We start from the raw sequence: 12351 nt of genomic DNA, 5'->3' as shown, positions 1-12351 counted from the left end.
TGACCCTGAGAGAGGTCACTGGGTGTCTTAGCTTAGCACGCAAGCTGCCCTTGTCTGGGAAAGCTGGGTGTGGAGCAGGGGAGCTGGGCGGTCCACCTGCTTCCAGGAGCAAGTGGGAGGGAAAGACCAAGGGAGGGAGCAGTTGACCATCCTGTTTACCTGGCCTTGGAGGGGGCACATGTGTGGGCTCGTGGCCTCCTGTGATGGGCGAGCCTGTACCAACTTGCCCCACCCCCTAGCCTTCCGCAGGGGCCTGGGCAGCACTGGCAAGGGAGGAGGGGTCAGCAAAGTGGCCAGAGCCAGTGGTCAGCACCATGGCCTTCTTCCCCAGTCCCAGCTCGGGGGTACAGCATGCGGGCGTCCTCCCTGGTCTCATCCCTGCTCAACAAGCGTGGCTGCTTCTCTATTCGCAGGAGTCCCAGGTCCTCCCACTTGGCACTGCCTTGTATCACTGGGATTCATCGCCTAGCTAGGAGGGGCCAGTATCCACCTGCCTTTCCCAATGTCTCTCAGTCAGTCTCTTCCACCCTCATTCTCCATCCCTCCCCCACACCCACACCCTTCCCTGTGACATCCCTACACTTCTTACCATGTAAACACAATCCCTGTCTGTCCTCCTCAGCTTCTGCCTCCCTGTTATTCCGTCCTGACTTTTTAATGCAATAATAATGGTGGTGGTGATAATAATTATTGTTATCACTATTGTTATTGCAGCTCCAGCTTATGGAGGACTTTCTGTGTGCCCAGCACCAGGCTAAGCACTTGAAGGCTCATACAGCCCTGGAGCTAGGTCCTGTTATTACCTCATTGAGAGAGGTAGACATTGGGGCTCAGGGAGGACATAGCACGTGTGAAGCCAAGGGCCAGTTCCAGACCTGCCTCAGTCCTAAGCTCTGGCCCCCAAGCATTGTCTGGCTCCCAAGCGGTGTCTCATACTCCCTCCTGCCTTTAAATGCCTCCTAGTCGTCTTCTGGGTAGACCCGGTTTTGGTTTTGTCCTGTGAGCAATGTGTGAGGAGAAGGAGGATGACTGGAGTAAATCTGAGCCTTGCAAGATTGGTGGTGGGCTTGCCACTTCCCGCTTCCCAGGCCAGGATCATATGGCAAGATGAGGGGCCCTGAGTAGAGCACATGCTGACTCAGAGACTCCTTCCCAGACTTCCCTTCACAGTGTTTTATATCTGCCTTCTCTGTTACTAATATTTTATATCACTACTGAAAATGGAAAGTCATAAATAGAAAACCAAAAAAACAAACCCAATGCCGTTGAGTCAATTCCGACTCATAGGGACCCTATAAGACACAGTAGAACTGCCCCATGGGATTTCCAAGGAGCGCCTGGTGGATTCGAACTGCTGACCTTTTGGTTAGCAGCTATAGCTCTTAACCACTACGCCACCAGGGTTCCCATAAATAGAAGGTACTGGAAAAATACAGTGGGAAGCAAACAATGGTATTGCGTTACAGTTGGCTGTAGTTCCTGTGCCCTTTGTTAAAAAAGGGAGATTAGCAAACCCAAGAGAGGTGTTCAGGGCACACCAGCACGGAGAGTGTCTTCCTCTTTAACGTAATCACAAGACTTGGAAGAAAATTAAGAAGAGCATAAGTTTCTCAATGTGTGATTCAGGATTATTCAACGCCATGTCAACAAACCACCCACACTCTCCCATGTCACCAGTAGCCCATATTTTAAATTCTGGGGAAAAGCGCCTTCAGACATCTCTAGAGCCGAGGAAGCACTTCAGATCAGATCTAAGGCACATTTATTAAATACCCCTTGTTGGGTGCTTTCACACCAGGGTCTCAGTTAATCCTCACTACGACACCAAGAGGTTACAGGTAAGGTAACCAAGGCTCAGAGCAGTTAAACATCACATACAAGATCATCTGTAAAAAGGTCACGGTAAATGGAGCTGTCGGACTTTGGCTCAGGTCTGTGTGGGTCCAGGGCTTTTTCTCCTGTATCACCATGCTTTGTTCTTGTATTTAATAACATCTACAACTCTGACATGCCCACATCATGTCCAGACTCCTCTGGCTTCAGCTTTTCTCTCTAATCCAATACTTTATTCACTCAGCGAATAAGAAAATATACTGAGTACCTACCCTGTACCAAGGAGCCCTGGCGGCATAGTGGTTAAGCATTTGGCTGCTAACCAAAAGGTCAGCAGTTCAAATCCACCAGCCGCTCCTTGGAAACCCTATGGGGCATTTCTCTTGCATCCTGTAGGGTCACTATGAGTTGGAATCAACTCTACGGCTATGGTTTTTTGGTTCCCTGTACCAAGCCTATTCTACGCACTGGGGATACAGCACAGAACAAGATCAGCAAAACCACTCTACACAGGGAGCTTGCGGTCATCATGGGGGAAGTTAGACGATGAGCATCATACTGTGATGACCCCTATGAATAAAAGCACAGTGGGGTGAGGAAATAGAGGATAATGGACAGGGTATTTTATTAGGGTGGTAAGAAAAAGGTTCTTTGAGCTGAGACCTGAAGGAAGTGAGAGGGCAAGCTATGATGGTTTCTGAGGATAGTGTATTACCAGGAAGAGAGAATAACAGTGCAAAGGCCCTGAGGCAGGAGCCCACTTGGTGTATTTGAGGACCAGTGTGGCAAGAGCAGGGGCGAAATGGAAGGAGTTGAAATCAAAGAAGTAATGGGGACAGACTGTGGGGTCTTAGGGGCTATTGTGAGGGCTCTGAGTTGAGGAAGGCTGTGACCTGACTCAGGTGTTAATGGACTTCCTCTGGGGAGCAGACTGTGCAAGGCTAAGGAATACAGAGGCCATGGAGGAGGCTACTGCAATAGTCCAAGCAGAAAAATCTGGAGGCTGGACCTAAGTATAGCGGTGAGAAGGGGCTTTGGGTCTAGGTGATGTCTCTGTTCTCTTCTGTGGGGTCCCAGGCCTCAAACTGGCATCTGCAGACTCACCTTGTCCACAGTGCCCATTACGGAGCCTAGGTTCAAATTCTAGCTCCACCACTTATGAGCTGTGATCTCACCCAGTCTATGCAACAGTTTCCTCATTAGGGATTAATGTGAAGATTAAATGAGGTAATGTATGTAAAGAAGAGAATTCAAGTAAATAGCTTAGAGCAGCTATTTACACACAGGAGCCCTCAATACATGTTCTTGGTAGTGTTGGACATGTTGATGTCATTGGAATGCTTTCTTGGCAATTGTTTAATTTTAACATGCATGCATACTTCTCCTCAAAGAACCAAATGCAAAAACTTATTTTTAAAGAGGACTTATTTTAAAGTAGCCTCATACCCTTACCTGAAGGTCACAGTGAAGCATGCTCCCTTATTAGCAGGGCTTATCAGCGGTAAAGTTCTCTTGAATTGGAGCCCCACCACCACCACTTGCAAGCTGGGTAGCCTCAGGCAACTCTCTCTATTCTCTGAGGCTCAGCTTCATCATGTGTAAGGCGGAATCATCATGGTACCAGTCTCATAGGGTGGCTGTGAGGATGTAATGGATCATATCTGCAAGTGCTTAGCACAAGTGAGTGAGCACCTAATAAAATTTGGCTGTGAGGGTCCCACCCAAGCCCCTCTCCCTATCCTTCAAATTCTGCAGACACTGGCTGTTCTTCTCTTTGTTATTCTCTAGGCTTGCTCCACCTACCTTGGTCCAAGCAGCCTTTTTCTTGCTCACACTTATTCCACAACCTTTCCCAGGACTTCTCAAGCCAGTGGCCTCACCTCTCCTAGTTGTCAGACATTTGTACCTGACCTCGACCTCCCCTCTTGAGCTCTTAGTCTAAGGGGGAAATGGATATTAAACAAATAACTATATAATTACAAATCGTCATAAGTGCAATGAAAAACAAGATCAGTGTGCCAGAGAGAGAATAACAAGGTAGGCCATTGTTCAGGTTGAGTGGTCAAAGTAGCTGAAAACTGAATGGTGGGGACAGAGGAGCATGGTGAGTATTCTAGCAAAACGAACAACACACAAGGCCTTGAAACAGAAGATGGTCATGCATACTTTACCCTTCAAAACCAACTCAAAGCTGTCTTTTCCAAAGCCTCCTAGATTGATCGCTAGTGCATACCAATGATCCCATACACCTTTGGCTCTATTGGACCCACACCCAGGCAAACCCAAGCAAAAATGTGTGTAAAAATAAGATAAATGAAAGCTGATATTTTATTTTTAAAAATTATTCCCTTGAATATTCCCTTTTCAAAAGCATCCACTGTAGGATTCCTTTAAGGAGGGACTCCCCCAGTACATATGAAATGACGTCCAGTGCAGAGGAGACCCTCAACAAATGTTTGATAATATATGACTGGTTCTATTTATTAAAATGCAGGAAACAGATGTCTGCAATTTACTTTAAAATACATTAAAAAAAGAGTATTGATACATAAGGAAAACCATGCAGGAACAAAATGAGGATCTAAAACAAGTGATAAAAAGAAACCAAACAGAAATATTGTGACTAGAAGGGACACTAACTGAAATGGAAGAATTTAAAAACAGATTTGATCAGGCAGAAGAAAGAATCAGTGAATTAGAGGATGAGATAATAGAAATTACAGACTCTGAGGACTAACAAGGACATAGAATCAAGAAGGCTGAGCACAGTTTAATGGAATTGTGGGACGACATCAAAAGACCTGATGTATCATGGGAATTTCAGAAAGACACGAGAGAGAGAAAAGTACAGAAAGAACATTTGAAGAAAAATGACGGAAATTTTTCCCAATCTGACAAAGCACATAAATCTACAAATTCAAGAAGCTCAAAGACCTCTAAGCAGCACAAATCCAAAGAGATCTACCTCAAGACATATCAGAGTCAGGCTCTCAAAAAGTAAGGATAAAGAGAATCCTTAAAGCAGTGAGAGAGAGGCAAACAGTCACATACAAAGGATTCTCAATAAGATTAAGTGTCAATTTTTTTCTCAGAAACATGGAAGCCCAGAAGGCAGTGGAATTATATACTTAAAATACTGAAAGAAAGAAAGAAAGAAAAAAAACTGTCAACCAAGAATACTGTGCCCAGGGAAACTGTCCTTCAAGAATGGGAGTGAAATTAAAACATTCTCAGACAAACGGGAACTGAGAGAGTTTGTATCCGCCAGACCAGCACTACAAAAATTACTAATGGGAGTTCTGAAGTTGTAAGGGAAAAGACACTACAAAGAAATTCAAAGCCATACATAAAAAGAAAGATCCCTAATAAAGGGAATTGCATGGGCAAGTATAAAGGATAGTAATAAGATATTCGTGCTTGATAATTCTAATTGGTCCTTCATGTTTTTTAATAACAAACTATAAAAAGCAAGGATAAAGTTTTGTAACAGGGCACATGAAATATAAAGATGTAATTAGTGATAACGACAAAATGGGGAGAAATGGTACAGGTATAGAATCTCTTGTATGGTACTGAAGTTAAGCTGGTACCAACTTATGCTGTTGTTGTTAGGTATCATTGAGTTGGTTCCCACTCATAATGATCCTATGCACAACAGAACAAAACAGTGCCCTGTCCTGTGCCATCCTCACAATCTTTGTTATTCCTGAGCCCATTGTTGTAGCCACTGTGTCAATCCATCTCATTGAGGGTCTTCCTCTTTTTCTCTACCCTCTACGAAACATGACGTTCTTCTCCAGGGACCGGTCCCTCCTGATAACATGCCAAAAGTATGTGAGATGTAGTCTTGTCATCCTTGCCACCAAGGAGCATTCTGGTCTTTTTCCAAGACAGATTTGTACGTTCTTTTGGCAGTTCACGGTATATTCAATATTCTTCGCCAACACCAAAACTCAAAGGCATCAATTCTTCCTCAGTCTTCTTTATTCGTTGTCCAGCTTTCACATGTATATGAGGCAATTCAAAACACCATGACTTGGGCCAGGCACACCTTAGTCCTCAAGGTGATGTCTTTGCTTTTCAACACTTTAAAGAGGTCTTTTGCAGCAGATTTGCATGATGCAATGTGTCTTTTGATTTCCTGATTGCTGCTTCCATGTGTGTTCATTGTGCATCCAAGTAAAATGAAATCCTTGACAACTTCAATCTTTTCTCCCTTAACCATGATGTCACTTATTATATCCAGTTGTGAGGATTTTTGCTTTCTCTACATTGAGGTGTAAGCCATACTAAAGGATATAGTCTTTGATCTTCATCAGTAAGTGCTTCAAGTCCTCTTCACCTTCAGCAAGCAAGGTTGTGTCATCTGCATATCTCAGTTTGTTAATGAGTCTTCTTGCAATCCTGATGCCCCGTTCTTCTTCATATAGTCCAGCTTCTTGGATTATTTGCTTAGCATACAGATTGAATAGATATGGTGAAAGGATACAACCCCGATACACACCTTTCCTGACTTTAAACCATGCAGTATCCCCTTATTCTGTTTGAACAACTGCCTCTTGATCCATATACAGATTCCTCATGAGCACAATTAAGAGTCTTGGAGTTCACATTCTCCACAATGTCATCCATAATTTGTTATGATCCACACAGTTGAATGCCTTAGCTTCCAGACTATGGCAGACTAGGAAGAAGGACCCAGCAGTCTACTTCTGAAAAGAATTAGCCAGTGAAAACCCTATGAATAGCAGCAGAATATTGTCTGATAGAGTGCTGGAAGATGAGCCCCTCAGGTTGGAAGGCACTCAAAATATGACTGGGGAAGAGCTGCCTCCTCAAAGTAGAGTCGACCTTAATGACATGGATGGACTCAAGCTTTCGGAACCTTCATTTGCTTATGTGGCATGACTCAAAATGAGAAGAAACAGTGGCAAACATCCATTAATAATCAGAACATGGAATGCGTGAAGTACTAATCTAGGAAAATTGGAAATCATCAAAAATGAAATGGAATGCATAAACATCCATATCTTGGGCATTAGTGAGCTGAAATGGACTAGTATTGGTCATTTTGAATTGGACGATCATAAGGTCTGTTATGCCAGGAATGACAACTTGAAGAGGAATGGTGTTCCATTCATCATCAAAAAGAACATTTCAAGATCTACCCTGAAATACAACGTAGTCATTGATAGTATAATATCCATACATCTACAAGGAAGACCAGTTAATACAACTATTATCCAAATTTACACACCAACCACTAAGGCCAAAGATGAAGACATTGAAGATTTTTATCAGCTTCTGCAGTGTGAAATTGATTGAACATGCAATCAGGATGCACTGATAACTACTGATGTTTGGAATGAGAAAGTTGGAAACAAAGAAGAAGGGACAGCAGTTGGAAAACATGGCCTTGGTGATAGAAACGATGCCAGAGATCACATGATTCAATTTTACAAGACCAATGACTTCTTCACTGCAAATACCTTTTTTCACCAACATAAATGGCAACTATACACGTGGACCTTGCCAGATGAAATGCACAGGAATCAAATCAACTACATATGTGGAAAGAGATGATGGAAAAGCTCAATATCATCTGTCAGAACAAGGCCAGGGGCCGACTGGGAATCAGACCATAAAGTACTCATATGCAAGTTCAAGCTGAAATGGAAGAAAATTAGAATAAGTCCACGAGAGCCAAAATACGACTTTGAGTATATCCCACCTGAATTTAGAGACCATCTCAAGAATAGATTTGAAGAGTTGAACACTAATGACCAAAGTTGTGGAATGACATTGAGGACATCATACATGCAGAAAGCAGGACATCATTTAAAAGACAGGAGAGAAAGAAAAGACCTAAATGGATGTCAGAAGAGACTCTAAAACTTGCTTTTGAACGTTGAGTATCTAAAGCAAAAGGAAAAAATGATGAAGTAAAAGCGCTGAACAGAACATTTCAAAGGGTGGCTCAACAAGACAAAGTAAAGTATTATGATGACATGTGCAAAGACCTGGTGATAGAAAGCTAAAGGGAAGAACATGCTCAGCATTTCTGAAGCTGAACGAACTGAAGAAAAAATTCGAGCTTCGAATTGCAATACTGAAAGATTCTACAGGGAAAATATTAAACGACACAAGAGGCATCAAAAGAAGGTGGAAGGAATGCACAGAGCCACTATACCAAAAAGAAGTGGGTGATGTTCAGCCATTTCAGGAGGTAACACACAATCAGGAACCGACGGTCCTGAAGGAAGAAGTCCAAGCTGCACTGAAGGCATTGGTGAAAAACAAGGCTCCAGGAATTGACAGAATACCAGTTGAGATGTTTCAACAAACAGATGCAGCCCTGGAAGTGCCCCCTTGTCTATGCCAAGAAATTTGGAAGACAGCTACCTGGCCAACCAACTGGAAGAGATCCATATTTATGCCTATTCCCAAGAAAGGTGATCCAACCAAATGCAGAAATTGTCAAACAATATCATTAATATCACATGCAAGCAAAATTTTGCTGAAGATCATTCAAAAGCAGCTGCAGCAGTATAACACCAGGAAATTACCAGAAATTCAAGCCAGATTTAGAAGCAGATGTAGAATGAGGGATATCATTGCTGATGTCAGATGGATCCTGGCTGAAAGCAGAGAATACCAGAAAGATGTTTACCTGTGTTTTATTGACTATGCTAAGGCATTCTACTGCTAACTTACTCTGGGATGTTATAAATAAAAACTGTTAAGTGTAATATTCATAGTAACCATGAAGAAAATATCTGAAAATTATACACAAAAGGAAAGGAAAAGGGAAGCAAAATGGCTCACTACAATAAACCAACAACACCCAAAAGCAAGCAGTAATAAAGGAAAAAGACAAAGAAGGCTGAAGACACACAAAAACCAAATAACAAAATGTTAGAAGTAAGTCCCTTCTTATTGTTAATTACGGTGAAAGTAAATGGACTGAATGCTCCAGCCAAAAGACGGAGAATGGCAGAAAAGATTTAAAAAGAAAAAAAAGATCCAACTGTGCACTGTTTACAAGAAACACACCTGACACTCAAGGACACAAACAGGTTAAAAGTGAAAAGATAGGAAAAAATATTCCATGCAACAAATAACCAAAAGAGCTGGGGTGGCAATCTTAATATCAGACAAAGTAGACATTAAGCCAAAATACGTTCGAAGAGATGAAGGCAGACGTGATATAGTGATAAAAGGGTCACTTCATCAAGAAGAATTAACAGTCATGAATGTATATGCACCCAACACTGAAGCACCTAAGTACATAAAGCCCACACTGATATAATTGAAGAGAAAAATAGATAGCACTGAGGCTTCAGTAGACCACTTTCAATATTGGGCAGAACATCCAGAAAGAAGGTCAACAAGGAAACAGGGGACATGAATGACACTATGAACCAACTAGACTTAACAGACATATAGAACACTCCATCCAAAAACAGCACAAAATACGTTCTACTCCAGTGCACATGGATCTTTTTCCAGGATAGACCACATGTTAGGTCACCAAGTAAGTCTTGAAAAATTTTAAAAAGATTGAAAGCATACTAAGTATTTTCTCTGACCACAACGCAGTGAAGCTAGAAATCAATAAAGGGGGGAAAAATGGAAAATACACAAACATATGGAAATAAACGCCACACTATTAAACTACCAATGGGTCAAGAAAGAAATCTAAAGAGAAATCATAAATTTCTTCGTTGTTGTTAGGTGCCGTTGAGTTGGTTCTGACTCATAGCAACTCCATCTACAACAGAACGAAACACTGCCCAGTCCTGCGCCTCCTCACAATCGTTGTTATGCTTGAGCCCATTGTTGCAACCACTGTGTCAATCCATCTTATTGAAGGTCTTCCTCTTTTCTGCGCACCCTCCACTTCAAGAAGCATGATGTCTTCTCCAGGGACTTGTCCCTCCTGATAACATGTCCAAAGTATGTGAGACAGTCTCGCCATCCTCCCTTCCAAGGAGCATTCTGGCTGTACTTCTTCTAAGACGGATTTGTTCATTCTTCTGGCAGTTCATAGTATATTCAATATTCTTTGCCAGCACGTAGTTCAAAGGCATCAATTCTTCTTTGGTCTTTCTTACTAGTTGTTCAGCTTTTGCACACATATGAGGCTATTGAAAACACCACGGCTTGAGTCAGGCGCACCTTAGTCCTTAAAGTAACATCTTTGCTTTTCAACATTTTAAAGAGGTCTTTTGCAGCAGAATCAAGTGAAAATGAAAGCACAACATACCAATACTCATGGGATTCAGTGAAGGCAGTACTAACTTACAGCAATAAATGCCTACATTTAAAAAGTAAAAAGATCTCAAATCAACATCCTAACCCAACAACATGAGGAACTAGAAAGAGAAAACTAAGCCTAAACCTACAAAAAGAAAAGAAGTAACAAAGATCAGAGCAGAAATACATGAAATCAAAAACAGAAAAACAGTAGAGAATCAACAAAACCAGAAGTCGGTTCTTTGAAAAGATCCGTAAAATTGACAAACCTTTAGCTAGACTGACAAAGAAAAAAGAGAAAGAAAAGATGCAAATAACCAAAATAAGAAATGAAAGAGGAGACGTTCCAACTGATCTGTCTTAGTTATCCAGTGCTGTTATAACAAATACCACAACGGGGTGGCTTCAACAAACAGAAATTTATTCTCTCACAGCTTAGGAGTCTAGAAGTTCGAATTCAGAGTTCCAGCTCTAGGGGAAGGCTTTCTCTGTCTGTCTGCTCTGGAGGAAAGTCTTCTCTCTTCGGAGCTTCTGCTCCTGGGCGATCTTCACTTGTCTTGGAATGTGTCTCCCTCCATCTCTCCTCTGCTCGCTTGTTTAGTCTCTTTTATATCTCAACTGAGATTGACTCAAGAAACACCCTACACTAATCCTGCCGCATTAACATAACAAAGCCAGTCTATTCTCCAATGGGATTATAATCACAGGCATAGACGTTAGAATTTACAACACATATATTTGGGGAACATAATTCAATCCATAACATGACCCAAAAGAAATAAAGAGAATTACGACAGAATATTATGAACAACTGTACGACAACGAACTAGAGAACCTGGATGAAATGCACAAACTCTCAGGTGCACACAACCTACCCAAACTGACCCAGGAGGAAATCGTCTCAACAGACCCCTAACAAGTGAAGAGATTGAATCAGGGATCCAAAACCTCCCAACAACAAAAAAAGTCTTGGTCCAGATGGCTTTACTGAGAAATTCTAGCAAACATTTAGAGAAGAATTGACATCAATCCTCTTTAAACTCTTCCAAAAGATAGAGAAGGAAGAAATACTTCCTAATTCATTCTATGAAGCAAACATAACCCTGATAGCAAAACAAGACAAAGACACCACAAGAAAAAACTACAGTATAGATGCAAAATCCTGAACAGACTAGTAGGGAACAGACTCCAATAGCATGCTAAAAGAGTCATACACCATGACCAAAGGGAATTTATTCCAGGACTGCAAGAATGGTTCACATCAGAAAATCAATCAACATAATACGCCACGTCAATAGGACAAAGTAAAAGCACCACAGGATCAACTCTATGGATGCAGAAAACACATTTGATAAAATCTAACCCGCTTTCTTGATGAAAGCCCTCAAAAAGATTAGAGCAGAATAGAAGTTCCTCAATATGATTCAAGGCGTATATGAAAAACCAACAGTCAACATTACACTAAATGGAGAAATATTGAGATTTTCCCCTTGAAACTGGGATGAGACAGGGGTGCGCATTCTCACTTTTTCTATTCAGTACTGTATTAAAAGTCCTAGCCAGAAAAATAAGGTAAGAAAAAGAAATAAAAGTTATCCATATTGGAAAAGAAGTAGTAAAATTATCTCTATTCACAAATTACATGATCCTATAAATAGAAAATGCCAAAGAATCTGCGAGAAAACTTGTAGAACTAATAGAAAAATTTAGCAAAGTTGCAGGGTACAAGGTCAACCAATAAAAATCAGTTGAGTTTCTATACACCAGCAATGAGAATTCTGAAAGAGAGACTAGAAAAACAATTCCATTTACAATAACATCTAAGAGAATAAAATACCTAGCAATAAATTTAAGCATGGATGTGAAAGATTTATACAATGAAAATTATAAAACACTGTTGCAAGAGATTAAAGAAGACTTAAATAAAAGGAAAGATGGTTCCGTGTTCACGGATTGGAAGATTGAATATTGTCAAGAAGTCAATACTACATTGATCTATAGATTCAACAACACAATTGTGATCAAAATACCAACAGCCTTCTTTACAGAAATGGAAAAACCAATCCTCAACTTTATATGAAATGGCAAGAGGGCCCCAAATAGCTAAAGCAATGTTGAAAGAGAAGAACAAAGTAGGAGGACTCACACTTCCTGATTTTAAAACAATATAGAGTTACAGTAATCAAAACAGCCTGGTACTGGTATAACAATAGACACATAGACCAATGGAATAGAATTGAGAGTTCAGAAATAAACCCACAC

This window comes from Loxodonta africana, chromosome 11 (genome assembly GCF_030014295.1).
Source record: "Loxodonta africana isolate mLoxAfr1 chromosome 11, mLoxAfr1.hap2, whole genome shotgun sequence".
NCBI classification, from domain to species: domain Eukaryota; kingdom Metazoa; phylum Chordata; class Mammalia; order Proboscidea; family Elephantidae; genus Loxodonta; species Loxodonta africana.
Note: the sequence above shows the minus strand (reverse complement) of the source record.